Source organism: Anolis sagrei, chromosome 5, assembly GCF_037176765.1.
Source record: "Anolis sagrei isolate rAnoSag1 chromosome 5, rAnoSag1.mat, whole genome shotgun sequence".
NCBI classification, from domain to species: domain Eukaryota; kingdom Metazoa; phylum Chordata; class Lepidosauria; order Squamata; family Dactyloidae; genus Anolis; species Anolis sagrei.
In genome coordinates this window covers 102,579,683-102,594,900 of record NC_090025.1, presented here as the reverse complement: position 1 = coordinate 102,594,900, position 15,218 = coordinate 102,579,683, and positions in this window count along the sequence as shown.

Below are 15,218 nucleotides of genomic sequence, written 5' to 3'. Positions count from 1 at the left end.
ACTTTGCTTCCGTTTCTATTTCTAATACAACTTTGCAGAAATTGGAGAGTAGTGTTTGAACACGATCCATTATAAGTTATAGGTCAAGAAGTGTCAGGAAACAATCTCCCTATACAAAATGTTATAAATGCCATATCCTAGTGGTCTCTGGATATGAATTTGTTGTTGTTATCATGTGATTTGTCTGCTAGTCAGCCATAGCAGAGCACCTGATGAACTAGCCTGGACACAGCATATTATTTGAGAACACAGAAATGCTGGACCACACCAACAACCACCATGTCAGACTACACAGAAAAGCCATTGAAATCCACAAGCATGTGGACAACTTCAACAGAAAGGAAGAGACCATGAAAATGAACAAAATCTGGCTACCAGTATTAAAAAAACTCTAAAATTACAACAGCAAAACAGCAGAGAGGAAACAACCAGGCACATCTTAACACCTCTCAACAAAACATTTTCCCAGGCTCAGCCAGGCCTTCAAATGCTAATGAAGGTGGTCAGTTGAAACATTCACACCTAGCTCCAGCAGAGAAGAGCTCTTTGTCCCACCCCAGCCATTCCACAGATATATAAACCCATTGTCCTAATTCCAACAGACCTCACTACCTCTGAGGATGCTTGCCATAGATGCAGGCGAAACGTCAGGAGAAATGCCTCTAGAACATGGCCCTATAGCCCGAAAAAACCCACAAGAACCTAGTGTCTGCTAGTTGTTTTCAACTTGTGGTGATCCTAAGGCAAACCTATCACAAGGTGTTATTGGTAAGATTTTCTCAGTGGGAGATGTCTTTTCTTTCCTCTGAGGATGAGAAAATGTGATTTGCCCAAGGCCCGGGCCATCTCCATGGCCAACAAAGGATTCAAACTCTTTCTCCAGATTCTTAGTCCAATCTTACACCACACTGGTTCTCCAAACATCAAAAATACACGAACTTGTCCAGAGATGCCATAAACAAAGAAAAATCTCGAAAAATCCCAGGACTAGATGGCCTCCCAGCAATATTCTACAAGTATTTAGAAGAAAATTTACTTCTGCCACTCTATGAACTTTATCTTAAAGTCAGGAAAATTATTATTTATGCAACAGCACATACACACACAGTGTGTGTGTGTGTGTGTGTGTGTGAGTATCTGAAAGAAGTTAAGGACTTGACAGGTCTCAAGAATTATAGAACAATTCTTTATTAAATAATGGATACAAATTTATATCAATCTTGACAGAAAGATTGAAAGTGATATTACTATAATAAAGGAAAAGCAGATAGCTTTTACCTCAGAGGAAACTGAGGGATAATACAAGATTGTTATAGAAACACAACGAGAACTCAGCTACAAAGGTTCTAATAACATCAATTAGACTTTTATTATGACAGTTTTATAGAAAGTGGATGTTAGAGATAAAAAAAACAACCCCTGATTAATGGATAAATGAATACAATTTATAAAATTCAAAGAGGACCCAAACAAGGTTGCCTCTTGTCTACTTTATTACTTATACTAACTGGAGAGGTGATAAGAGAAGATAGCAAAATTTAGGGCCTAAATAGAAAAGATGAAGATTTCAAATTGAGAGCCTTTGCTGATAACTTAGTAGGTGATGTAGACAATGTGATGAATATTTTAAAGGATGATTAGCAGACTAAAAATAGAGGAAAAAATGGCTATTTTCTCCAAAATATTAGAAAAGAGGATTGCTAGTTATTAAGTGAAAAAATAGTATTTAAAGTGGAAAAAAGATGAAATGCCTGGGTATTACTATTTCAAGTAGTAAATGTAAATTATTTCTAAATAAAAAGTCCAAGGGCAATGTGGACTCAGATAATCCAAATTCAATGTCAATTTTATACAGCTGTGTGGAAGAGGCCGGTATGTAGAATAAGACAAGGCAACATTTTGGGAAAAGATGGAATTGAGCTTGTTTTTGTTACTGAAAATGTTATTTTTGTTTCAAACAATACTGGTTATAACCGTTGAGGCCGGTATGTAGAATAAGACAAGGCAACATTTTGGGAAAAGATGGAATTGAGCTTGTTTTTGTTACTGAAAATGTTATTTTTGTTTCAAACAATACTGGTTATAACCGTTGAGTCGCCTACGCGCTGAGAAACTGCGGTATACAAGCAAAGTAAATAAATAAAAATAAATAAATAAATAATGGAATGCCATTTAAAGTTTTTTTTTCACATTTTATCTGGCAAGGAAAAAGCCAAGATTAAGACTTAAATAACTGCAAAATGAAAAGAGCAGAAGAGCTTATGGACCCCAAGATTTGAAACTATGCCACTCAACCTAAACTACTTAAATGATGGGTAGAATTTAGAGGAGGAAATTGTTAAAATTAGAAGGTTTTGACTTGAAATATGATTTTGAAATCTGATTATTTTAAAATCAGCTAAATGCTGATTTCAAAATCACTTTATTGGATTATTGTTAAGATTGTAAAATGAATATAAACTAAGAAAATGCACAATAATTTCTTTATGAGTGTCACCAAATGAGGCTCTGCATTTCAGAGAACAAAAATATAAATTATTATTATTATTATTATTATTATTATTATTATTATTACATACATTTCTACCCTGCCCTTCTCCCCACAAGGGAACTCAGGGCGGCCTCACATGAGCATCAGATGATGCTATCAACATATACATTACAAGAATTACAATTAAAACAGTAAAATCATTTAAAAACTATATACAAAATTGTGACGGCGCAAGTGGCGCCACCTATATGTAGAACTGTAAGTTGCAGGATTTGAACTGTTGTATCATGCCTGATTTTGCCTTTTTACCCTGTAAATGTATAGTTGGATTGATTGGTTATTTATAGCTGTCAATCAAAGTTGTTTGCACCAGTTGAATTGTTCCTCCTGCTCAATTGTTTGACCCCACCTCTTCCTAGAGAGCAGGACAGTGTTTCCTTTTCCACTCCACCATCAAACATTCTATCAGATGGACGTGAGAGAGAGACTTGGCTCTGAAGCCCTTGATTAAGTTACCTCTCAGCACCAATTCTGAGTTTCTTACCCTTGAGACTTATGCTTCATGTTCAGATCAACCTGGACAACGCTGAGAAGTCTCAAGCGCCTTCACACCAGTCCTTTGGCACCTTCAAACATAGGCCATTTGGACTGGGGTTGTGGATTGCTCCGGCATTCACAGCCATTGAGAAAGAGGGACCTGGAAAAGCTTCTCAGCTGCAAAACTCCTTGGACCCAAGACAACCAGAGACTGTAATGTATATTTTCCTTTACCCCTTTGAAACTTCCAGCTTATTGCCTTAAAGGGATAACACTTTGTGAACAATTAAACCTATTTTGAGTTATCTATAGTGCTTTGGGAGTTCCAGTTTCCTAAAGGAGGGCAAGAAGCAATCTCCTAAAGGAGGGCAAGAGTTATAGCCCCCAGGCGCGATGGCACAAAAATCAGCAATTAGATACATTTAACAATAAATTAACGTTCCAATAAAACCAAAACCAAGCTGGGAAGATCTAATGTCGCAAATGTCCACATTTATTTTCCTATTGCTGCTGTCCTCTAGTCGAACGCCTGGCCCCAAAGCCAAGTCTTCAGTTGTCTTCTAAAGGGCAGGAGGGAGGTCCTTTAGAAGATGTCCTTAGGGAAAGAGTTCCAGAGACTCTTTCTGCCGAGAAGGCCTGCCGAGAAGGCCTTGTTTCTCATGAGGTTCATAGCAGGAGATACGTTCGGACAGATAATCTGGGCCAGAACCATTCAGGGCTTTAAAGGTTAAAACCAGCACTTTGAATTGTGCTCGGAAGCTAATTGGTAGCTAGTGGAGCTGGTGCAACAAAAGAGTAGTACGCTCCCTGTATGCTGCTCCGGTTAAAAACCTGGCTGTCGACTGTTGGACTAATTGGAGCTTCTGAGAAGTTTTCAAAGGCAGTCCCATGTAGAAAGCGTTGCAGTAGTGTATTCGGGATGTAACCAGAGCATGGACCACCGTGGCAAGTAGAAGTATATAATAACAAATAGATTTTGGAAGGTGTCAATTTAGAATGAAAATGGTGGAAGAGTGACAGGATATAAAACTTTGACTATATTTTTATGGAGAATAAATTCAAATATTTAAGATGTGTAAGAAAATATATGGTTTTGAGATAAAATCCATGTTTGAAATATTCTATATTACTGATGGAACCGCTAATGGTTAAATGTTTGTATTATTGTTAAAAATAGAGATGAAGAAAGCAATGGAAAAATGGGCACAAAATGTAGGTCATAGTATAAAATGCCACAATGGAAAAAGATGTAGGAAGACGGTCTGAAATTTACACCGTTACGGTCTTTTAAAAACTGTAATAAAATGATGTACTAGTGGCATTTGACCCCAGAAAAAGATTTCAAAATATATAAAAGTTCTTCAAATATATGTTGGACATGTTTTTAGAAAAGATGAAGAAGACGAGTGTGAAGGAAATTATTGTGCTGTTAATCATCCAAGAGTATGGAACAGATTGGCACTACCAGTGGAAGCACCTTGTTATTTTTCTTCATGGCGGCTACTTCATTAAACTCTCTTCAACAACTTGGGACCACCTTTAAAGCAAGTGTAATCTTGGTGCCAAATTAGTCCATAGACTTTGGTGAAGCTGCCAAGGTGGGAGAAGTTACACTGGTGTTCATAATGTAGATATTTGCCACCCACTGAGAACCAGACTGAGAAGCCATCCATTCATGGATTTATTCTATTTATTTAATTACATCATATCAGGTATGGTTCCTTCCTGAGCCTTGAGCTGAAAATACCCCCAAGAAATGCTTTCAATTTTAAGTGGTCTTTCCATTAGTCGAAGTCTCACGCCTCCTGATACTCCAAATTTCTCAGTGAAAATAGTAACAAGTATCCCATTATAGCCTTTGAAAATGTAACCAATTTAGTTTAGACTGACAAGTGGTATAGGTGTAAATGTGTTCTATGGCCTAAAGTCTGATGCTTTATTTTTGTCATGTCAGGAGCGACTTGAGAAACTGCAAGTCGCTTTTGGTGCGAGAGAATTGGTCGTCTGCAAGGACTTTGCCCAGGTGACGCCTGGATGATTTTTGATGGGTTTTTTTTTATCATCCTTGTGGGAGGCTTCTCTCGAGTCCCCGCGTGAGGACCTGGAGCTGATAGAGGGAGCTCATCCTCCTCTCCCCGGGTTCAAACCTGCGACCTGTCAGTCTTCAGTCCTGCTGGCACAGGGGTTTAACCCACTGCGCCACCGGGGACTCCTAGTCCGATGCTGCTAGGGACCATTATGTAGGGATGTGTCCAGAAAAGGGTGATCAAAAGTTCTGGAAACCATGCCTTATGAGGAGCAGCTTAAGGAGCTGAGTATGTTGGAGAAAAGAATGTTAAGAGGGGGCATGGTAACCATGTTTAAATACCTGAAAGGATGTGATAATGTGGTAACTTGTTTTCTGCTGCTGCAAAGAATAAAGACCTCAACAACAAATTCAAACTACAGTACAACATTCCTTCGAAACTTTAGGAAGACCTTCCTGATGGTAAGAGCTGCAAGACAGTGGGATATGCAGCCTTGGAGTATGGTGAAATTCCTTTTTTTGGAAGTTTTTAAACACAGTCTGGATGGCCATCTGTTGGGACTACTTGATACTTTCATGATGGGGGTTATAATAGATGGCTCTTCTAGTCCAGGGATCTCCAAACTAAGGTCCAGGGGTTGGATACGGCCCTCCAAGGACATTTACCCGGTTTTCATTCAGGGTCAACCTAAGTCTGAAACGACTTGAAAGCACACAACAACAACAATCCTATTTCATCAGCCAAAAGCAGGTCCACACTTCCCATTGAAATACTACTAAGTTTATATTTGTTAAAAATTTTCTTCATTTTAATTATTGTATTGTTTTAAAGTGTTTTTTGCACTACCAATAAGATATGTGCAGTGTGCATAGGAATTCATTCATGTTTTTTCCAAATTATAATCTGGCCCTCCTACAGTTTGAGGGACTGTGACCTGGCCCTCTGTTTACAAAGTTTGAGGACCCCTGTTCTAGTCTCTTCCAACTCCATGTTTCTATGATTTTATGAAGAGCTCTCACCCAGGACCACATTTCAAATGAATTATTTCTCATTCTGTCAGCCTTCTTCACGGTCCACTTTTCACGACCAAGATCTGGTCTAATTTGTTGTTCATTCGTTCAGTTGTCTCTGACTCTTCGTGACCTCATGGACCAGCCTACGCCAGAGCTCCCTGTCGGCCGTTACCACCCCCAGCTCCCTCAAGGTCAGTCCAGTCACTTCTGGTCTAATAGGAATGGTGAAAACTGGAGTCCAAAACACCTGGAGAACTAATGGTTGGGAACCACTGCACTAGTAGCCCCTCCAACTCACAAGGTATATCAGAATAGTCTGGGTGTATTCAGGACCTTTCTTGATCTGACCAGATTGCTACTGATACAAAGTGGCGATACAACCCACTGTCTACTTTGAGGGTGCCTAGATAGTCATCCCACATCATCAAGTGTTATTTTGCTGCTCTATCTAGCCTGTTTGTCAAACTCTCACTTCATGTGCAGGAGCTTCCAGAACGTTCCCCTCCCCCCCCCCCCCCCCCCCCAGCACCGAGTTATGATGTTTGTTTTGTATCAACTGTGATTGTTGATTTTACACCAAATGGTTTAACTGGAAGGCTCACACTGCCTCAGCCTTGGAGATAACAATTTTCAAATATGCCAAATACATTTTGGCATTATGATGCCAAATCGAGGCTCACTCAATAGCATGGATGCCTTCCTTAATGGGTTGCTGTGAGTTTTCCGGGCTGCATGGCCATATTCCGGAAGCATTCTCTCCTGACATTTCACTCACATCTATGGCAGGCATCCTCAGAGGTTGTGAGATCTGTTAGAAACTAGGCAAGTGAGGTTTATTTATCTGTGGAATGTCCAGGGTGGTAGAAAAGCCTTTCCTTAACGCCTTTGGCATTTGGCCAAATCAGGGGTGGCATTGTCTGTTCCTACTAAAGATGCTATTTTATATCATTTGGTGAGAGAGGTACAGTTCTGCCTGCTCCATACTGAGTTTGAGTGCCACTAAGGTGGGTGTTATAGTTTTCTTTCCTGTCCCACTTGGTGCTTTCTAGAGAACTGCCAGTAGGTACCTCATTAGACGTTGCTATTAGAGAGAAGTAACTGCAAATATAAAGCTTAGAGACGACAATTATGCTGGGGAAAATGGAAGAAAAAAGGAAGAGGGGGCGACCAAGGGCAAGATGGATGGGATCCTTGAAGTGACTGGATTGACCTTGAAGGAGCAGGGGGTGGTGACGACCGACAAGGAGCTCTGGCGTGGGATGGTCCATGAAGTCATGAAGAGTCAGAAACGACTGAACGAATTAACAACAACAAACTGCAAATATTTTTAGGATTTCTAGGATTTCCCTTATACAATGAATCACTGAAAAGTTTTTTATAAGGGTTCTCCTATATGGCTGTAGCTGAACTACGATAATTTGTCATGCATTAAGTTGATGTGTTTTCACTCAAGGAAGGCTCCTGCATTTAGATTTGCTTATCACCAAAAAAAACCAATTAAATAGGCAACAGGTAATAAAGTTGCCTTATTTCACCCAATCTCTGTTGTCTGGTCTTTTTATTTGATGGGCTGGCAGCATAAACTTTCATTACACATCTACAGCAGTTCTGGAAGACCTAAACAATGTTGCTGTGGTTGCTATTAGATGAATGCATATAATTCTCATATTGAAACATACATGCCTTCAGGGTGTTTATCTGGTGGTTTCCAATAAGTGAGAACTTTTCTCCATCTTCCCGTTTTATGATACATAATATTAACGGAAATGTAGACTAATAAGCTCTCGGTGGAGAACCTTTCATATTTGCTTGATATTACAGTGCAAAACAGAATGATAATTGATATTCTGGTAAACAGATGAAAACGTTTCTCACAAAATCCAGCAAACCAAATTGTGTTGTCACATGGAATTGTTTCGTGAGAAGATCTAAAAACAGATTCTCACTCGTCTACATCAATATCCTTTCACAGTAGTTATGTGGTATGGCAGAACTGTACTTTCATCTTCAGGCCAGACTTCTCTTCTCAGATTACATTTCTGTCTCAAAAGAATCCTGAACAGCAAAAGCAAATGGTCCAGGGGTTTTTTTTTTAGTAGTCCCTCCTCCCTCTCTATATGAAACATTCAATTCTAGTTTATCTTGTCAAGCCCAGAGAAGCCAATTTTTATTGTGATAAAGCAGCAGATAGTACTGATTATCTACTATTCTGGGGTTTGTAGTTTAGTGAGGCTGTTAAAAGCTCCTCCCTAAACTACAAACCACAGAATTCTGCAAGAGGCAGAAACTGGATTTTAAGTAGTTTTTTTTTCTAGTGTGATGAGGCCCTAAGTAGGACATGGGGAGGGAGGCGGGATTTATGGAAACAAGAACAAAAAAATAAATTTAAATTGCAATTTGTCTCCACTTTAAGTGCAATGCCTCAATGCTATGGACTTACTGGAGTTGTAATTTTAGATGATCTTTAATCTTTTCAGCCTTAGATATGCAATGATACCACTTTGTTGGCCAAAAGCAAGGGGGAGCTGAGGAGCCTTCTAATCAAGGTGAAAGAAGAAAGTGCAAAAGCTGGGTTGCATGTAAACATAAAAAAACCAAGATTATGGCAACCAGACTGATTGATAACTGGCAAATAGAGGGAGAAAAAGTGGAGGCTGTGACAGACTTTGTATTTCTAGCTGCAAAGATTACTGTAGATGCAGACTGCAGTCAGGAAATCAGAAGACACTTCTCGGAAGAAGAGCAATGACCAATCTCAATAAAATAGTGAAGAGTAGAGAGCTGGACCTTAGGGAAGGCTGAGCAAAGGAAGATAGATGCTTTTGAACTGTAGTGTTGGAGGAAAGTTCTGAGAGTGCCTTGGACTGCGAGAAGATCCAACCATCCATTCTTCAGGAAATAAAGCCCGACTGCTCATTGTAGGAAAGGATGGTAGAGGCAAAGATGAAGTACTTTGGCCACATCATGAGAAGACAGGAAAGCTTAGAGAAGACAATGATGCTGGGGGAAATGGAAGGAAAAAGGAAGAGGGGCCGACCAAGGGCAAGATGGATGGATAGCATCCTTGAAGTGACTGGCTTGATCCTGAAGGAGCTGGGGGTGGTTACGGCTGACAGGGAGCTCTGGCGTGGGCTGGTCCATGAGGTCACGAAGACTCAAAAGCGACTGAACGAATAAACAACAAACCTTTTCAGCCAAAGAGTGGTCACAGCTCACCAAACTACACATCCCAGGATTTCATCGCATTGAACCACAGCAGTTAACGTGTCAAACTGTATTGATTCCATAATGCAGAGCCAGCCAGAGTTTTATTCTTACATCTTTACCATAATGTCAATCCCATATCAATTCCATATGCTCCTTATGCCTCCCAAACCCAAAGGACCATTTCAAATTACACAGTTATAGTGCAATTATTCTACTTGAACCGCCATGGCCATATTTTATGGAATCCTAAGACATGGAGTTTGGTGAGACAAAAAAAAAAAAGAACTCTGGCTCAAAATGCAAATTCCATGATTCCATGAGATAGCGCCACAAAATCATAATGCTGTAATTTTGTAGTGTGATAGACATATCCTTCAATATTTCCCAGAGGAAAAGTGGGTCACATATTCAGATTGCATGTGTACATTTTGTCTATATAATTTCTCAACCAGGTATTTCAATAATCCGGCAAGCATATTTTCACACTTAGGCTGCATCTACACAGTGACATGATGTCACTACACAGTGACGTGAAACAAGATTAGTATGAGCTGTCCAGATGATGTTTCAGGCTAATCCTTTTAAACCTGGAATAAACCTGATTATCCAGGTTTTAATAATACCTACAAAGTCTGGATCTTATTGAAAAATCCGGACCTTGCAGGTAAAGAGACAGTGGGGACTGTTTCCTGGGATCTCCATTCAGGATCCTGCATAATCTCAAGACTTCATCTAACAGGATAACTTGGCTATCATACAACGATCTTACTCTACTTGCACCATGGAGTCTGACAGCTCCTATTCCATGACATCAAACTACTTGTGGTGGGGCTCCGTGATAAAAGTAGAGTAGGACCATTGTACGCTGGTGCAGCAGCAAAATAGGAAGCTATCCATGTTGCATAGCCAACAACGGGGAGAAGCCAGGCAGCAGACACTTTCCTCCATGGGATGGTACAAGAGGGAAGCTGTACGAGGCAGGGCGTAGGGTGACAGGATCCCCACGCCCACACCAGGCCCTGCCGGATTCGCCACGATGCATGGTGAATCCCATAGGTAATGTGATGTGATTGAAAATGTAGTGTAAATACCCACATTATGTAGTCCTTAAACTGAATACTATTGGAGCACATCAACTGAAACAGTGAATACACTTAGCTGCTGCCTCCTTACACAATGCACAAACGCAGTATGCAAAGTGCAGCATTGCTCTAGGTACATTATCTCAAGGGTTCCACATGCAAGACTGTTCTCGCCACCGTCTGGCTACATCCATTTTCACAATCAGCTGACAAAGACCATTCCACATTGTCCAAAATGATACTTTGTTTGGGTAGCACAACTTAGATCTGACCATGTAACCATTAATATTCTGTTCCAAATGACCAAACCAATAAACCTGTGGCATGCTAAAGATTCTTTGCACCTCTGAATAATGTTCCAATGTCACAGATTAACTTCAGTGATTTACCTAAATGCTATAATCTCTCATAAAGCCATCAAAAAGTTGGGCCACCTTTTGTAATACACTTTCCTTAGTTTTTGAACTGACCTTTTTTCATTGTAGAACAACCTTCTAAAACTTAAAAGAAATGAAAGTTTGAATGAATTACAATGTGCGCTTATTTTGACTTGCACTGATTAGGGTCTGCTTTCTTGTTGAGCAACAAGAGGGAATCAGGATATTGTCTCTCAAATCTATTTGATATGATAGCATTCATTCCAACACACATTCTGAATTCTGATTGGGGAGAAAGGGATATAAGTTTGAATCTATATAAATAAATATGTAATGTTCGTTTGTGGGATTAACAGAACTCAAAAACTACTGGACAAATTGACACCAACTTTGGACACAAGACACCTAACAACCCAATGTATGTCCTTCACTCAAAAAATTGATTTTGTCATTTGGGAGTTGTAGTTGCTGGGATTTATAGTTCACCTACAATCAAAGAGCATTCTGAACCCCACCAACGATGGAATTGAACCAAACTTGGCACACAGTTCTCCCACGACCAACAGAAAATACTGGAAGGTTTGGTGGGCAGTGTCCTTTGGTTTTGGAGTTGTAGTTCACCTACATCCAGAGATCACTGTGGACTCAAACAATGATGGATCTGGACGAAACTCTACACAAATACTCAATATGCCCAAATGTGAACACTGGTGGAGTTTGGGGAAAATAGAATCTTGACATTTGGGAGTTGTAGTTGCTGGGATTTATAGTTCACCTACAATCACAGAGCATTCTGAACCCCACCAACGATACAATTGGGCCAAACCTCCCACACAGAACCCCCATGTGGGCCATAGCAACGCGTGGAGGGGACAGCTAGTGCTAAAATGAATTTGGGATTGGTTGTAGAATCTCCAGCTGTAGAAAACTCTCTATAAAATGTAAGATGGCTGCTGCGGCTACAGTTTTGTAGACAGTTCTTTAGGCAGTAGACAAATGGTCTTAGTTCAGTGGTTCTCAACCTGGGGTCCCCAGATGTTTTTGGCTTTCAACTCCCGGAAATCCTAACAGCTGGTAAACTGGCTGGGATTTCTGGGAGTTGTAGGCCAAAAACATCTGGGGACCCCAGATTGAGAACCACTGTGTGTGCTGCTACCAACAATAAATACAGTAGCAACAGCTAAGAAATGGCCAGGTCCTGGCATTTCAAAGTTCTGTGTTCATTGGTAGAAAGCCTTACTGCTCACCATTCATGGCTCATGCTGCCTTAAATGGCTTACTTCCAAGGTACATCTGAACCCCCTTCTTCCCATAACAACTGTGCACACCCTGTTATCTCAAAGAGAAACACTTCTCTTGTCTCAGTCATGAAGCAGGCACAGCAAATGGTAATGACAGAAAGGATATGTTCTGTTGCCACACCTATATTTTGGAATTCTTTGCCCTTAGAGGCTTCGTTGACATCTTCTCTCATGTTGTTTTGCCAAATGGGAAAATGTTCTTGCCTAGGCAAACTTGTTTAAACAGATGGATAGATTTTTATCTCATGTCCTTGTTTTGTCTGTTACATCTATTTCATTATATTTGTTTAATTGGAATTATTATGTTTCAGTGTTTTGAATTGTATAACTGTAATTGATACATAAGCACCAAAAGACCATATATTTATCTATATTTATCTACATATATTTATCTATACTGAATATCTGTGTACAGTGAGATATAGATTTAGACATTCTAACTCAGATGTCTTTTTTGTGCAAAAAAAAAAAGGTTAGAGAGTAAGGGGTGGATCAGAGTTGACTTTGTCTTGAAATTGGGAACCTTAACTTGCTGACCTAGCTTGTCTTTTGTCCTTAGTTATAACCTGGCCAACCAGAATGAATAATAATATAAAAGAAAAACAATTCAGGAAACTAGCAATTTAAGGTCTCAGCTGAGACTAGTCAAGTTTGTGTGTACTTGTTTCTAAGCAATGTGCATGTAATGTTCCTCTCAAGGCAATATTCCAAAAGCAATGAAAGTGCAACTTAAATAACTGGAATGGTTTTCTAAGCAAGTTTCACTTCAATAATGCCAAGATTGTTTCATTTTTAAAATTTATAGATCTGAATTTCTTCCAAAATAACGACTCAGAATAGCTCATATTAAAAACTTTAAAATATGCTGGCAGTTCACTGAGATCCTTAACTAAGTTTTCCAAATAGCATGGGCAATATTGTCAATAGTGTGGTCCCTCATGACAAGAAAGTTGAATTCACAGTGGTCACAGGGTCATTTTTCCCCCTCTAAAAGGCTTCTTGCAAAGATTTTTGCCAGGAATTTGACACTTTTGATGATGACAGAAAGAATGGAAAGGTTAACTTCTAACAATAGCTCTCATCACTCATTCCTTTTCTATAGAATCGGCCTCCCCAGATTCTTTCAATGGCACCCTTGCTTTGCGGGCATCTGACTCTGCAGCTCTGAACTCCCTGTTATTTCAGCCACCTCCCTGCACTATAGTGCAGTGGACTCTGCAGAAAATGCTTCAGCTGTACTCCATAAAAAGGAAAATGTTGATTTGTTACCAGTAAATGTTTTATTTTTATTTTATATCGGAGCCCCCAGTGGCACGGTGGGTTAAACCCTTGTGCCAGCAGGACTGAAGACCGACAGGTCGCAGGTTCGAATCCGGGGAGAGCAACGTCCTTGGAGACGGCCAATTCTCTCACATGAGAAGTGACTTGCAGTTTCTCAGGTCGCTCCTGACACGACAAAAAAAATTATACCAGCCCGAGTCGGAGTGAGCTTCCGACCAAAATTGTGTAACATGTTGTCGACCTTTGCAGCCCAAAAGACAGTTGCATCTGTCAAGTAGGAAATTTAGGTACCACTTATGTGGGGAGGCTAATTTAACTGATTTATGAGGCCATAGAAATCTCCAGGAAGCATGCAAAGAATAAGGAAATACTTCATCAGTGTCACAAACGGACAGTGAAGCGACAGCTCCCCTGGTGGCCAGAAGCTGGAATGTTAAATAGCCTCTGAATGTCTGTCTATATATGTTGTGTGTCTATGGCATTGAATGTTTGCCATGTATATGTACATTGTAATCCGCCCTGAATCCCCTGCGGGGTGAGAAGGGTGGAATATAAATACTGCAAATAAATAAGTAAATAAACATTTTGTAAGTTTGAGTTAGTGTTAGCTTCCAAGTCCTAATCATGATTCAACAAGGTTATGTGGACTGTCAAAAGGTGGTCATGGGGACCAACCGAGTTACAAGGGGGCAAGAAGGCTTCAGTCCTGTCTTGTGATCACTGACAGGATTAGCTTTCATTCACAAAGTTTAGCTTTCATTTACCTGAATTTCCATTCATTCAGATTCTAATTCTGATCATTTAGAACTTTGTGTATGTGAACATAAGCACACTTTATAATATATTCTGTGAAAACATTAGTTTAGATACCTATGGCTTGTTGGTTGAGGAGAAAAATAGATGTTTGTGTGTGTACATTTTTCTTTATGCTTATCCGCCATTGCCACACTAAAGTCATTGTTTTTCTCCAGTTTGTCTCATATCATTCTAGTCAGACATGTTTCTAGACATATAATGAGTACCTGGAATGCACTGACAAATATTATACCCTAGGGCTGCAGTACCATATGCAATACGCAGCCTGGTATGCCAAAAGGCATAAATGGAAACAGGAACCCAGATTACATTCATTCCACCTTCAAAGAATGGGCAGGTCTTTGCTAAATCTAGCCCTCTAGCACAGAAGCACCCTATAAATGGCTTTAATATCTTTTGGGGAAATGCTGTGATTCACTGTTAAGTCTCATAATATCACCAGCACAATAGACAGAGGGGAGTTAATTTCTTCACTGACTAATTTCTGTTTTGTAACATTCCAAAAAGAAAAAGATTTGCTATCAAATTAGTACAGTAACAGATGAGATAAATTCTGAAAAGGTCATCATATAAAGAAGGAAATGATTCAATTCTAATGAGAATCAATCTCATCCTTTGTCTTCTGTGGAAATATCTGAAACGTCTTTTTAAGAATCAAAGGATTTATTCATGTATGTCTACTAGCTTGGACAATTAACACGACACCTCTGCATGATTAATACATAAAAGGAGTTTAACTTATTGACACAGAAATACTTGCATGGGATGTAGTAAAGCAACATTCTCTTTTATGGCTCCATCAAGTAATGAGCAGGAATATGTATTCAAATATATGAGACATTCAAATATATGAGACAAATATATGAGACACATCCAAAGCAAGGCTTTGGCAGTTCTGATGGAGGTGGGATGTCCCAACGGAGATAGGATGCCCTGACGGTGGTGGACGGTCTCGAAAGTGGTCCATCTGACAGTCTTCCTGGGATGTCCCTGTTGGGACGTCCCAATGGAAGTGAACAGTCCCGACAAAGATGGGATGTCTCAACATAGTTCATTTATTTATTTATTTATTTGCTGTATTTCTAT